The 13,101-nt window shown below is 39.2% G+C and overlaps 1 protein-coding gene and 1 long non-coding RNA gene across 8 annotated transcripts in view; one reads left to right on the top strand and one right to left on the bottom strand.

Moving 5' to 3' along the window:
• LOC130914337 (mannosyl-oligosaccharide 1,2-alpha-mannosidase IC-like) overlaps window positions 1–13,101 on the bottom strand; it is a 383,071-nt gene that overhangs the window by 89,831 nt on the left and 280,139 nt on the right. The window lies entirely within an intron of this gene.
• LOC130914339 (uncharacterized) lies at window positions 5,064–9,296 on the top strand. 5 transcript variants are annotated; one of them, XR_009062888.1, is made up of 9 exons: window positions 5,064–5,138; window positions 5,661–5,759; window positions 5,825–5,931; window positions 7,157–7,217; window positions 7,290–7,344; window positions 7,541–7,609; window positions 7,724–7,832; window positions 7,916–7,985; window positions 8,120–9,296. It is a non-coding gene; the product is annotated as an uncharacterized LOC130914339 (long non-coding RNA). The 5 variants fall into 5 exon arrangements; XR_009062890.1 differs by having other exon boundaries at window positions 7,730–7,832; XR_009062886.1 differs by having other exon boundaries at window positions 7,290–7,340; window positions 8,120–9,294.

Consider the following 13,101-nt stretch of genomic DNA (forward strand, 5'->3'; position numbering starts at 1 on the left):
AATCCATTTTACCCCATGGCAAAAAAAAAAAAAAAAAATGCCACATGGCAAAATCCATTTTGCCCCATGGCAATAAAATGCCACTTGGCAAAATAGATTTTGCCACATGGCAAATAAAATGCCACATGGCAAAATACATTTTGCCACATGGCAAAAAAATGCCACTTGACAGAATACATTTTGCCACATGGCAAAAAAAATGCCACATGGCATAAAAAAAGCCACATGGCAAATACCACTTTTGGTTCTCTCGATTTAAGTCCATGCCAAAGCGTTTTGAGATAAATAGAATGCTAACATGTTAGCATTGGCTGCCGCTGACATTGATAGATGTCCAATACTTGTGAACTGCGAGGGTTTGGCAGCGAATATTGCACTTTCTGGTGTCCTTTTGTCCGCTACTTCATTCAAAGTCAGGTCTTTTTGTGCGTTCTGGCCACTGCCCAAATGAGTCTGCCACAATGGAAGTCATGCAGCGAGATAGATGCAAGGTGTGATGCCTTCAAGGGAAGGCAGCAACAAATCAACAGCGGGGACTTATTAAAGAGCTCTTAATGACAGCAGCCCTGTAGCGACAAGGCCGTTGCAACCACTTTGGTTCATTCGCACTTAAGTCTTTGTTACATGCTCATTTGCTGCTGCTACTACTATTGTAGATCGGATTGACGTCACTGCTTAGACCAACATCAACAGCAAAAACAAGAAGCCGACAGTGTTCCAGAAATGTATAAATAAAACATGAAGCTCGTGAGCATGCCTGCATGACTGACAGCTGACACACGTCAACAGCAATGAGGCAAGTCTCTGTAAACATGGGCTTGTTTGAAAATGCAGGAGGGAAAAGACTATAAATGGGAAACCCAACAACTCCTGGAAAATTTGTCAAAATAAAAATTACATGTTTTGCACTTGTTACTAAGGACAAAAACATTTTACGTAAGGCCAAGGTTATATTTTGATTTGAGAGAGTAGGTAGCAGTGGCAGAACAAATATGAACAGGGTCCGGGTGCTATGTGTTTAAACGGGCTCCCCGAGGTGATCCTCCGGCGGGTGGGGTCCTAGTTGATAATCATTCGCTGGCCCCTACACACTTTCGCAGGACCTTAAAGTGCATGTTTATTTCATATTTCACGTGGTTTTATGAATCTGTTTGGATGTGTGTGGAAGCGATCGATATATTTATTCAGTTTTTTGAATCCCGCGCCATGAAAATGAGTGACTTCCGACCAGAGTATGGATTGAGGAAGAAGGCGAATGTGATGTCAGCGGACTAATCATCTTCACAAAACAGTCATAACTATATTAAGCAGAAGGACTGCAGATTCAGTTGATTTTTCCGATGAATTTGTTTATTTTTCGCATAAAGCCAATGTGCTGCAGGCTTTTGTTGCTGCACCAGGATGAGGCGTGTGAGCCTTTTTGGGTTTCAAAAGGATTCTGTTCACCGCGAAGAGCGGGCAAAACAAGTCCGACCACTGGACCGACAAGGAAGTGAGTGTTTTATTAGGGCTGTTAAACGATTAAAATTTTTAATCGAGTTAAGCACAGCTTAAAAATATAATTAATCGTGATTAATCGCAATTCAAACCATCTATAAAATATGCCATATTTTTCTGTAAATTATTGTTGGAATGGAAAGATAAGACACAAGACGGATATATACATTCAACATACAGTACATAAGTACTGTATTGGTTTGTTATAACAATAAATCAACAAGCTGGCATTAATATTAACATTCTGTTAAAGCGATCCATGGATAGAAAGAGTAGTTCTTAAAAGATAAATGTTGGTACAAGTTATAGAAATTTTATATTAAAACCCCTCTTAATGTTTTCGTTTTAATAAAATTTGTCACATTTTCAATCAAAAAATAAACTATTAGCTCGCCATTGTTGATGTCAATAATTACACAAATCTGCCCTTCAAAAAAAGATATAGACAGTGATGAGGAATAAGTGATAATAATAAGTGAATGACTTTGCTGTGTATAAGGTTAAAGTAATGATTATTGACCTGTCTGTCTAAAATGCCATGTTTTTATTCCCCCAGTTATACCAGTGGTAAAGCATAATTTAATATTTATTTATGATAACATTGCAGGTTTCTTTTTTTCTAGAGCTGCTGCATATAATTAATATTTTTTGTTTGTAAGATGTTTACGTTGAAAGTTTGCACTTAAATTACTTACCTCTTGTGTTCAAAACACCAGGAAATACAGTAATTAAATTACTGCACTTTATTGTTGTCTGTCACTGGAGTTTTTTATTTTATTTTTATTATTATCAATCCCATCCAACAAAATGACGGTCATATAGTAAGCCTTATTTATTTTTTTTTTAATAAAAAAAATAAAACATAACATTTGTAGGAAATTTTTATGTTTAATTTTGCTATTAGAAATGTGGTCTTTTTTATACGTTTAAATACTGTACGGCCTTAAAAATGTATCGTTTTTTAATCGAATCGTAACCTGTGTATCTAGATACATATCGAATTGGCTTCATGCCAGAGATCCCCAACCCTAGTTTTTACATTAGGGTGTCATGTAAAAATGAGATATTGAGTTTTTTTTGTTGTTGTTGTTGTTTGGGTGGCAGCAAAATATATTTAATAACCTATTTCCATTTATTTTTATTGTATATTATTTGGGAATATTTTGTGTAAAGCTTTGTAAAATAAAACACGCTGAGCTCATCTCGTCCCATATTTACCGTAGGTGACATTATTTCTGCTAACTTTGGTGACCTGAGAAACCTCACTCCATTCTTTACACTATGTTATATAAGTATTGGCTACTGGTATGAATACAAGTTGGTCCTTCTTTAACATTACTGCAATAAAGTATTAAATTTATAGTCATCTGGATGCATTTGAAGAGCATATGGGCTCCCTCCAATGTATTCTGCTGTATGACATATGTGTTCACATTTCAAATCAATTTCCATTAAATCCGCCGGAGACTTCCGTGGGCGCTTTCTCCATTAGCCCGTGCACAGCCGTTGCATGTGGCTGCCGATAAAAATAGTCCACCTACAGTGTGGGGGTGGGAGCCGAGAGAGCGGAGGGCTCGGGGGCCTTTGCTGCAGGGACTTGCTCATTACGGTGCTTTGCTGACCTCAAGCCACTCTTCACGGATAATGAAGCTTTGTCCGCGTAACCTGACTTCATTCTTTTCCCACTCATCTGTGGTGTAAAGCTTCACAAGATATTGCAGGGTTTCCTAGTAGTAATTTTTTTTTAAATCATAATTTTGTTTTATTTCTCAACCAAGGAAACGCATCAGGTCGGATCTAGGATTACCCACCAGAGTGGGCACTAAGAAATCTTGAGGGGACACCCCCAATGCAGGCGTTTTTTTACCCTCTGTATTTCTCCGGGCTTGGGACTGGCACAAGTAGGACACTGGCTTGTGTCACGTTGAGGCTGCATTAATTTTTGGGGGGTTTATTTGTTTTCTTTTTTCCATTCATCTATGGACTTATTCTCGCGGTCGGCGTAATGTCACGATGACTTCATCTCACACAGCAAAGTGTCGCCATTTTGAGATGGGGGCACGCACAGGTAAACATCCGTAGACAAACGTCTGAAATTCATATATTTCAGCTGTGTTTTGCGTCTTTTTTTTCATAAAAACGTCTTAAACATGACTTATTATTATCACGAGTCACTGCCGACAGACGCGAGGAGGCAATACAACTTAAAATAAGCGTGTATTGGCCTGCAAATCTGCCCATACAAAGTTGCAGCTGATAGCTGGATAAACAATCCAAAGGAATTGCCTGCAGTGGATTTCGGAAACATCTACAACTACTTCATAAAGTCACCCAGTAAGTTGACCTTCATCAATTACGTGGAATATGTACTGTGTGGAACTAAGAAAACTGGTAATATATACGGAGTGATTATTTCTGCCGTAACCGGTAATTCGCTTCCAAGCATTACTGTATTTAGCCGTGAACACGTCACGGCAAAATAACCAATTCCCACAAGGCCAATAATATACCGATTGACCGATCAGAGCTGATCACAGCAGAAAAAAAATAACGGTTTGCAAGTCGTCGGTTACGGTAATAATAACCACTGCCTAGTCTATTGAATCCTAGCAGCTAACTGGGGCAAAAAAAAATCGATTAAAGTTTACTCACCAGTAATAAAATGTCGGCTGCAAATGTAATTGTGCCTGGATTTAGGTTCCCACTGGCGAGAATGGTCCACGGAACAGTCTTCTTTTACTGTTCCTCGATTGATTGCTTTCAGCCATTTGCTTGTCCTTTTTTTCTCACGAGGAAGAATGAAGAACTTCATATGCGGCTCCAAACTCTTCCTTGTGTTACAACCCGCAGCACGGCAACTTTTAGTCATTCCGACGGGACAAAAAAGACCGCAAATAAGACAAAAGTTCAACGCATTTGTACTACAATGCACGACAGAGCAACTGCTTGTGACTCGTGGTTTTTCCCCCATATCAATATGGCGACGCTTTGTTGTGGCTGGTGACGTCATTAATGCCCAGATGTCCGACTGAAAGAATGTGTCTGGAGGAGTGAGAGGAAGCGCGCGGATAACAAACGAGGTTGGAAAAACAGCTTGTTTTGCTGATTGCTTGTTCGATGTGTGTGAGGATTTGGGGGTCGGTGACAATATTGCCGGCTGAATATAATTAACCTAATCCTCCGGTCAGAGAAGATGCAGCAACTTCAGTTGTTTTGATGAAATTAAAGTTTTTTCATTCCTTTGAGCCGTTTGAATGCATTTGGACATTAATTTGAAAGTGTGTGGTTTGTGTATCAAAAAGAAATAAAGAAAAACATCAATAAACGTATTATAGTGAAATAACATGTACAATTCACAATAAAATGAATTCAATGATTTCCAGCCTAAACTGAACTAGGCGTTATCCAAAAAAATGACCACTAGATGTCCACATTGGACAAGCAATGAACCATCAATAATAAAGAGAGGAGTCTGGCTGCAGCCCGCCTCTCTCAGTACCCTGCGCCGCTCTTCTCAGTACCCATCCCGCAGACAGGAAATGACGCAATACCGCCGCTCTCAGTCACCTCAGACCGGAAATGTCGTCAACCCTTGCGACGAAAACAAGTTACGTTATTTCACCTCTCGCGAAGAAAACACGGTAAGTGGCCGCACTGAAAAAAAGTTTTTAAAAGCGTATGCATGTTTAAAAATGTTAAATAGTTAAACAACACTTGCGGTGAAAATATGAAGTGTTTATTCTGAGTTGAAAAGACCGTACTTATATCTAGTATTCTTAATGTAATTTAAATAATGTATTCCTTTACTAACTGCATGTGACTTTGCTCTACTTATATTGTTTAATACGTACTGATGAATTCAGCAGCGAATTGGCTAATGCTGCTAATGCTTTTTACATTTTTTTTTTCACAATGAACAGTCTTCTTTGTGTAGTTTTCATTATATTGCACTCTTATTTTTCATTATGTACATGCCTGCAATTCGCAGCTCGCTGTTTTTGTTGTTGTATGGTGTTGTTGTTTTGCCTTCATTTGTTTTGTCTGGTCCTTTGTCGTTTGAATGTTGTCACATGATCCAAATAGGACAAGGTTGTAATTTTTTCTTGATATTGTTACTCTGCTTAGCTATATATTTTTTCATTATTTTGTTTTTTTTTTACTAGCTCCAAGATCACCACCCCATTGGGAAGAAACTAAATCACGACCCCCAAATGGTAGTCTTCCCATGCAGATACAGGGATGTCACACAGATCCAAATGGAAGTAAGTAGCATAAGTAGTAATGTACTTTAGATTTTGGACTGTGCTTAACACTTTTTTTTTGATAGACATCGAACACAGTAAAACCCACGTGGCAGACAGGACCAATGGTGACAATATAAGACCATGCCGAGCTTCATGGACGGTTCAAACTCATCCTGCCCAGGAACGGCTGGTATGTTTTTATGTCTGAGACAAATTTTGTGCTCAGTGGAAATCTGGATAGGCTTATTATTCCTTATATTAGTTAACAATTGGACATAATTGATTATTTACTCTTTGTTTATTTAACCAATCAACATTCTCATTAGCTTATGCAAATCTTGAATATAAAGAGGCCAGAAATGGTGTTGATTGTCTAAAAAAAAGAAAGTTTGATTGACACGTGCTGACTTTTGGAACGTTGGCCTGAACAATGAAATGGAATCAACTGTGAATTTTGAGGATTTAGTTTCTCTAAAGAACATAATGTCACTTGTACAATTAAGTAAAATGTAACTTTTTGTGTTTGTTTTTTGCAGATATGAAATGCATATTTATAACTTGTCTAACAAGTAGCTCATTCAAAGGTATAAAAAAGTATTTTTTGGCGTGTGTAGGGTATTTTAACTATGTAGCCTACAGAATGCTTGTATGGGCTCATGTAGGTGTCTGCGTACGTTTGTATTTATATAACATATGTCCGTGTGTATAGATTATGTATTTTTCAGGGAAGGACCATATTTGTGGCTGACCCCTATGTTGTTGCAACATGGTGAAAGCCTACAGGATGTGACCCACACATGCATTTGCCTGTAAGGCTGATTAGTAACAACTACAACTTGGAGCATTGGTTCATTTTCAAAGAACAGTCAAATCATAACAAATTAAATGATCCAAATTCCAATTATTTGTGGGAAGAAAAACAGATCCAATCATGAGATCAGGGAACTATTGTTATCTCTAATGAAATTCAGTATCCATTCATATTGGCATGGCGTTTCCATGATGATCCAGAATGGCCTTGTTTGGTTTTGAAGGTATGTTCCAGTCGATCCTTTTATGTTGCCCCTTCAATTAAAGCAGAATTGCACTCCAGATGATTCATCCAATCATTTGAAGCAAATTTCTAAAATGCCACTATAAAATTGCGAATGTTTTGTTTCAAGGGCGTTGGCCCGGTCTCAACATCGGTAGGGACGAATATAATGCAAGTAAGGTTGCTCAAAAGTTGGTGGGGACAACTTTAGCATCCTGAAAAGTTGGTCGTGTTATGTCCCTACCGTCCCTATGCAAACCTACGCCCTGGTTTTGTTTGCATGAATCATTTAAACCTGACTGGTTGGTGTTCTTATGCATGGAAACACGTTTGTAATTGTTTAACTACTGTATTTAATATGAACCTATATTTTCAATTGCAGAAAACGTTGACAGTCAATCAACAGGGGGACATGGAAAGAGAGGATTGGAAGTGAAATAGAGGTATTTGTAAAAGTGTGTATATTCATTGATTCAAAACTTGAAGGAAGTGACTCGGTTAAATTCTTACGTTAGGGTTTTCCGGGACAGCCATAGGGGAAGGACTGTGGCATCTTCATGTTGATGGTAGGTGAGTTTAACTGTCCAATTTTGTCCTCTGTGATATTTGTATTCATTTATCCATTTGTAGTATGCTCTTTGCACTGTTCTGGATGCTCTCTTTGAGTTTAACCATTGTAAAATGAAGTTCACCGAATCATTCAAATTGGGCTACAAAATATCCTTGTCGTTATTCTTTATTTACACTTGTTTTTAATTTTTGTTAGACTGATATGCCAACTCTGAGGAAGTGGTGGTGTATATTGCTAGCGGACAATTTCAAACTTGGGTGCATGGTAAGTCTTTGAAACTGTTGATATGGCATTCATAGGAAAGTAGGTGCACAGCACCTTAATTCTTTGTTGGAAAATGTGGAATACTTATTTTTGTATTTTTTCAACTTATGTGAGCCACAGGAAAGAGTTTGCCCATTGGACAGATGAGGCAAAAGCATTACTGCAGGGTGAAGTGCCACCAGTCCATCAGTTACAGAAGTGAAATTTGAATATAATTGCTGAGGTCAGCTTTTAAAGACTTTTTAGTGTCCATTACTCTGACGCACTTTTGAACATGCCCCCCTTTATTCACTGATTTATTTTTAGGAAGAGGTGCAACCACAGCTCCTTCAAGTTAGTGGTGGCCCACTCCAAAAAGATATGGCGGGAAAAAATGGTAAGATTGTTTATATACCTAGTTTAATGCAATGCCTGAAAAGAAAAATCAAGTATAAAATTAACAAAGCATCATTTTTATTTTACTTATGTAATATTCAAATAGCTCTTTTCTTTCTCTTTTCCAATGAACAGTTTTGGTAAAAGGATTGTGCAAGACAGCACAAAAGCCTCGGACAGGGCTGGGGGGGGGGGGGAAATCAATGCAGTAGGAGTTCCCAAGCATCCTGCAGATGGAAGAGGATGAGCACGAACTACAATGTCTTGGAGCCATTCAAGTTCTGTTTCAACCATCTGGAAGATGGATTTACCTTTTTTGAGGAGATTGTTGACTAAAGAAAATATCTATTCTCTCAATAATAATAAAAAATAATAAAACTAAAAAAATAAAGTTTACCACATCAGAACTGGTTGTATTGAGTTCATTTTTCTACACTTATAAATTAGTTGTTTTTTTTCTTTTATCCCAGATGTTAGTTGTAGGTAGTTTTAATTACCTGTGATGAAGGCGGGAGTGCTTGCCGAAAAAATGTCAGGTAATTAAAACAACCTACAACTATTGTCTGGGATAAAAGAAAAAAACAACTAACACATGACAACTTTTGTCATTTCTGTTTGAAATAAAGGTGCCTTTCCTGGAGCAGAAAGTTTAATATAGTTTCTGAATTAGTTAATTAGGATCTTCACCCACATGAATGAATTTAAGTAGCAAAATGAAAGACAAAATTGGTTTGGTTGCAACATTGAGAGAATATTACGTTTTTGATACATTAAATTGTAATGAAGCTATATTAATGTGTCCGTTCATAAAAATGTAAGGATGACAGCAATTTTGTAATAATTCTCAATTGGAGTATATTTTACAATTGACAAACTAAAGTACACACTGTGATAGGTCACAGGCGATCTTTCAGTCACTAATTAAACCTTTATTGCAGTAGTGTGTATTTTAATTTTGATGTACTGTAACCGTGTTTTTCATTTTGGTAAAATCAGCAGGCTTTAACAAACTGACCGCGCTTAAAGAGTTAATCTCCCGATTACACCAAATCAATTTAAGGAGCATGTAAATAAATTATTATTTAAATAATAATGAGTGATGCTGAAACCGAAAATAAAAGACGTGCGAAAAGAAAAGTAAACTAGTATTTACGTTCGAATGGACGCTAACTATTACGATAAAACCGGAAGGTCGGAGCTCGAGCGCTGCTTCATGTTGTCATTTCCGGTCTGAGAGCTGCGATATTGCGTCACTTCCTGTCTGCGGGATGGGTACTGAGACGAGCGGCGCAGGGTACTGAGAGAGGCGGGCTGCAGCCAGACTCTCTTGATAATAAATGGCAATTCCCACAAACAAGAGGGCTGCTATAGACCCTACCCACCGACGTCACAAAATCACGTGCTCGCTGTATGGTTCCGCCCCCTTGTCCGTCATTTTGTGTCTGTATTATCAATGGTCTCAATTGATCGAGCAATTTATAATGCATTTCATGGAAGACCCGGTGCTTTCGGATGCCGTAAACTCACTTGATGCATTGCATAAAAGGCGTTATGTGGAAAAGCTTCAGTTTATCCATTCGCCAGATCCATATTTGATGCCTAAATCGATGTTTTTCGACCAGCTGTCTCCGCCGTATTTGCCTGACATCTGCTAGCTACCCTGATATGTACAACTATCTTGTCCACACAAAATCAGCCTATTCTCACGAAAGTTTGAAAAACTTTAAGAGCTTGGAGGCTTATAAATACTTCGTTGCTGGTTGGGTGAAACAGGTCCTCGTCCACGAAAATTCGGCAGGAATCTATCTTGTGCTCGGAAAGGTGAGTTACGAAATTTTCAATTCAAAATCTTTTGTTATTGCTAACATCCACTGTCAAGTCTAATGTATTTCATGTCGTTTGTCAATGGAGTTAGGGCTTTTAATGTTTATATGGTTTAGCGATAGCACTCTCACTACATACATACGTGTATGTTGTCGGCGATTAGCCTAGCAATGATCCTAATTGTGGTTGTCAGCCCAAAACCCTCTAAATATATATTAAATGCATCTTACCAGATATAAAATGACTACTACATAATCTGTGGTAATCGTTTGGAGCCCAGTTTTCTCGTCGAATTGCAGCAGCCCATTCTCGCTCTCTTCTCTCCGGGTCTCTCGGAATCCGGTAGAACTTCAAGTCTCTCCGTCTTCTCCGTCTATCTTCTCTGTTATTGCAAACGACCGCCACACACGCTTTCACCATTTTGATTATTAATGTTAACGAGCAGAAAAACACGTCGTAAATAGGAGGAATGTACGTAGCCGTAACAGGGAAACATGATGTGTTGACGGACAAATGGGCGGCACCAGTCAGGAGGAAGGAGTTGTGACGTCACGTGGGTAGGGTCTATAGCTGCAAGCTAAGCACTCGGTAGCTAAATGAATCAGAAAACTACCATCACAGTGGACAACGATCTCAAATCTGAACATTGAATGGGATTAATTTCGGGATGTACCCTTAGCGATCCAATACAGTGCAACTTGTACATATATTATGACGCTCTAGGCGCTACGTTAGCGATGGGATGCTACGAGCGGAGCTAACGTGCTACGAACTACAAACAATAATAAAGAGTACTGATACAAGCACAAGCATCACATATATGATTGCAGTATACGTGGAGAACATTATAACTTACTTATCGGCCGAGGACGAACTTTTTTTCCTCAACCGTGGTCTTTTTAGAATACTCTGCGCATGTGCAACAACGCAGTTGTCCCAAAGCGAGGCAGTTCTCTGTCCAGCCCTCACAGCAGGGAATTCACAACAGCGTGGTTGCGGCCAACAGTAACCGTTAATCGTGCAATAAAAATGTAGGTGAGACCAACTGTCCGTGCGTTCTCTATATCCAGTGTGATGCTACAATAGATATTCCCGACATTTTTATTGGGTGGGCACGACTCACGTCTGGGTGGGCCGTGCCCACCCCCGGCCTCCCCATACATCCGGCCCCGAAACGCATGCTTTTAGTGTTCCTTTTGTTAGTGTTGCAAAAAAAAAAAAAAAAAAATGCAATTTTGCACAAGGTATTGCTCTACATTAAAAAAAAACTAATAGGAGAGGCCTTTTTGAAAAATTCTAGGGGGCACAGTTTTTGGCAAGTTCGCAAAATTATGGAAATGTACCCAAAGCCGCATGCATCTGCAAATTTAGGTGAATTTTCAAGCATGTTAAGACCTCCAATGTCTCACGAACAGTCTCACCAATTTTGAGGAGTATCCAACCAACTCCCTCGGCGCCAATGTCTCAAATGTGTACCCTGTAAATCGGCTAAAATTGCTTATTTTTTCACATTCAATCCAAAATACCCGTTTTCCTGTTGGGTTTGGAATATTGGTCTAAGACTTTTTGGTTCAATTTTGCACAAGGTATTGCTCTACATTGAAAAAAACCTAATAGGAGAGGCCTTTTTGAAAAATACTAGGGGGCACTGTTGAGCAATTTTGTTCGGTTTTTCGCAAAGTTGACGCCAAACTGCATGTATCTCCAAATTTTGGTGAGTTTTCAAGCATGTTAAGGCCTCCAAATTGTCCGTTTTCATTTGCCCCTAAGAAAGAAAATTTATAATAATCCTTTGCATTACAATTGGGCTCTCGCATCAGTTGTTGCTCGGGCCCTAAAAATCTAAGAAAATAACCCAAAAAGATGATATGTTTGCTTTTCAATAGAACAGACATTGATCGACATCAACATTCCATGCTGTGGACCCTCATGCCATTCATTTTCCATTGTTTTTTCTCTAAAATTAACATACAGTGGGGCAAATTAGTATTTAGTCAACCACTAATTGTGCAAATTCTCCCACTTGAAAATATTAGAGAGGCCTGTAATTGTCAACATGGGTAAACCTCAACCATGAGAGACAGAATGAGGGAAAAAAAAACAGAAAATCACATTATTTGATTTTCAAAGAATTTATTTGCAAATCATGGTGGAAGATAAGAATTTGATCAATACCAAAAGTTCATGTCAATACTTTGTTATGTACCCTTTGTTGGTCAGAACGGAGGCCAAACGTTTTCTGTAACTCCTCACAAGCTTTTCACACACTGTTTCTGGTATTTTGGTCCATCCTCCACGCAGATCTCCTCTAGAGCAGTGATGTTTTGGGGCTGTCGTTGGGCAACACAGACTTTTAACTCCCTCCGCAGATTTTCTATGGGGTTGAGACCTGGAGACTGGCTAGGCCACTCCAGGACCTTGAAATGCTTCTTACGAAGCCACTCCTTTGTTGCCCTGGCTGTGTGTTTGGGATCATTGTCATGCTGAAAGACCCAGCCACGTCTCATCTTCAATGCCCTTGCTGATGAAAGGAGATTTCTACTCAAAATCTCTCGATACGTGGCCCGATTCATTCTTTCCTTTACACAGACCAGTCGTCCTGGTCCCTTTGCAGAAAAACAGCCCCAAAGCATGAGGTTTCCACCCCCATGCGTCACAGTGGGTATGGTGTAATTCATATTCTTTTTCCTCCAAACACGAGAACCCGTGTTTCTAACAAAAGTTCTATTTTGGTTTCATCTGACCATAACACATTCTCCCAGTCCTCTTCTGGATCATTCGAATGCTCTCTAGCGAACCGCAGACGGACCTGGACGTGTACTTTCTTCCGCAGGGGGACACATCTGGCAGTGCAGGATTTGAGTCCCTGGCGGTGCATTGTGTTACTGATAGTACCCTTTGTTACTGTGGTCCCAGCTCTCTGTACGTCATTCACTAGGTCCCCCCGTGTGGTTCTGGGATTTTTTCTCACTGTTCTTGTTATCATTTTGACGCCACAGGGTGAGGAGGGAGTTGAAAGCCCTTGTTGCCCAACGACAGCCCCAAAACATCACTGCTCTAGAGGAGATCTGCATGGAGGAATGGGCCAAAATACCAGCAACAGTGTATGAAAAGCTTGTGAAGAGTTATAGAAAACGTTTGGCCTCCGTTATTGCCAACAAAGGTTACATAACAAAGTATTGAGATGAACTTTTGGTCTTGACCAAATACTTATTTTCCACCATGATTTGCAAATAAATTCTTTAAAAATCAAACAATGTGATTTTCTGTTTTTTTCCCCCACATTCTGTCTC

This window comes from Corythoichthys intestinalis, chromosome 4 (genome assembly GCF_030265065.1).
Source record: "Corythoichthys intestinalis isolate RoL2023-P3 chromosome 4, ASM3026506v1, whole genome shotgun sequence".
Classification (NCBI taxonomy): domain Eukaryota; kingdom Metazoa; phylum Chordata; class Actinopteri; order Syngnathiformes; family Syngnathidae; genus Corythoichthys; species Corythoichthys intestinalis.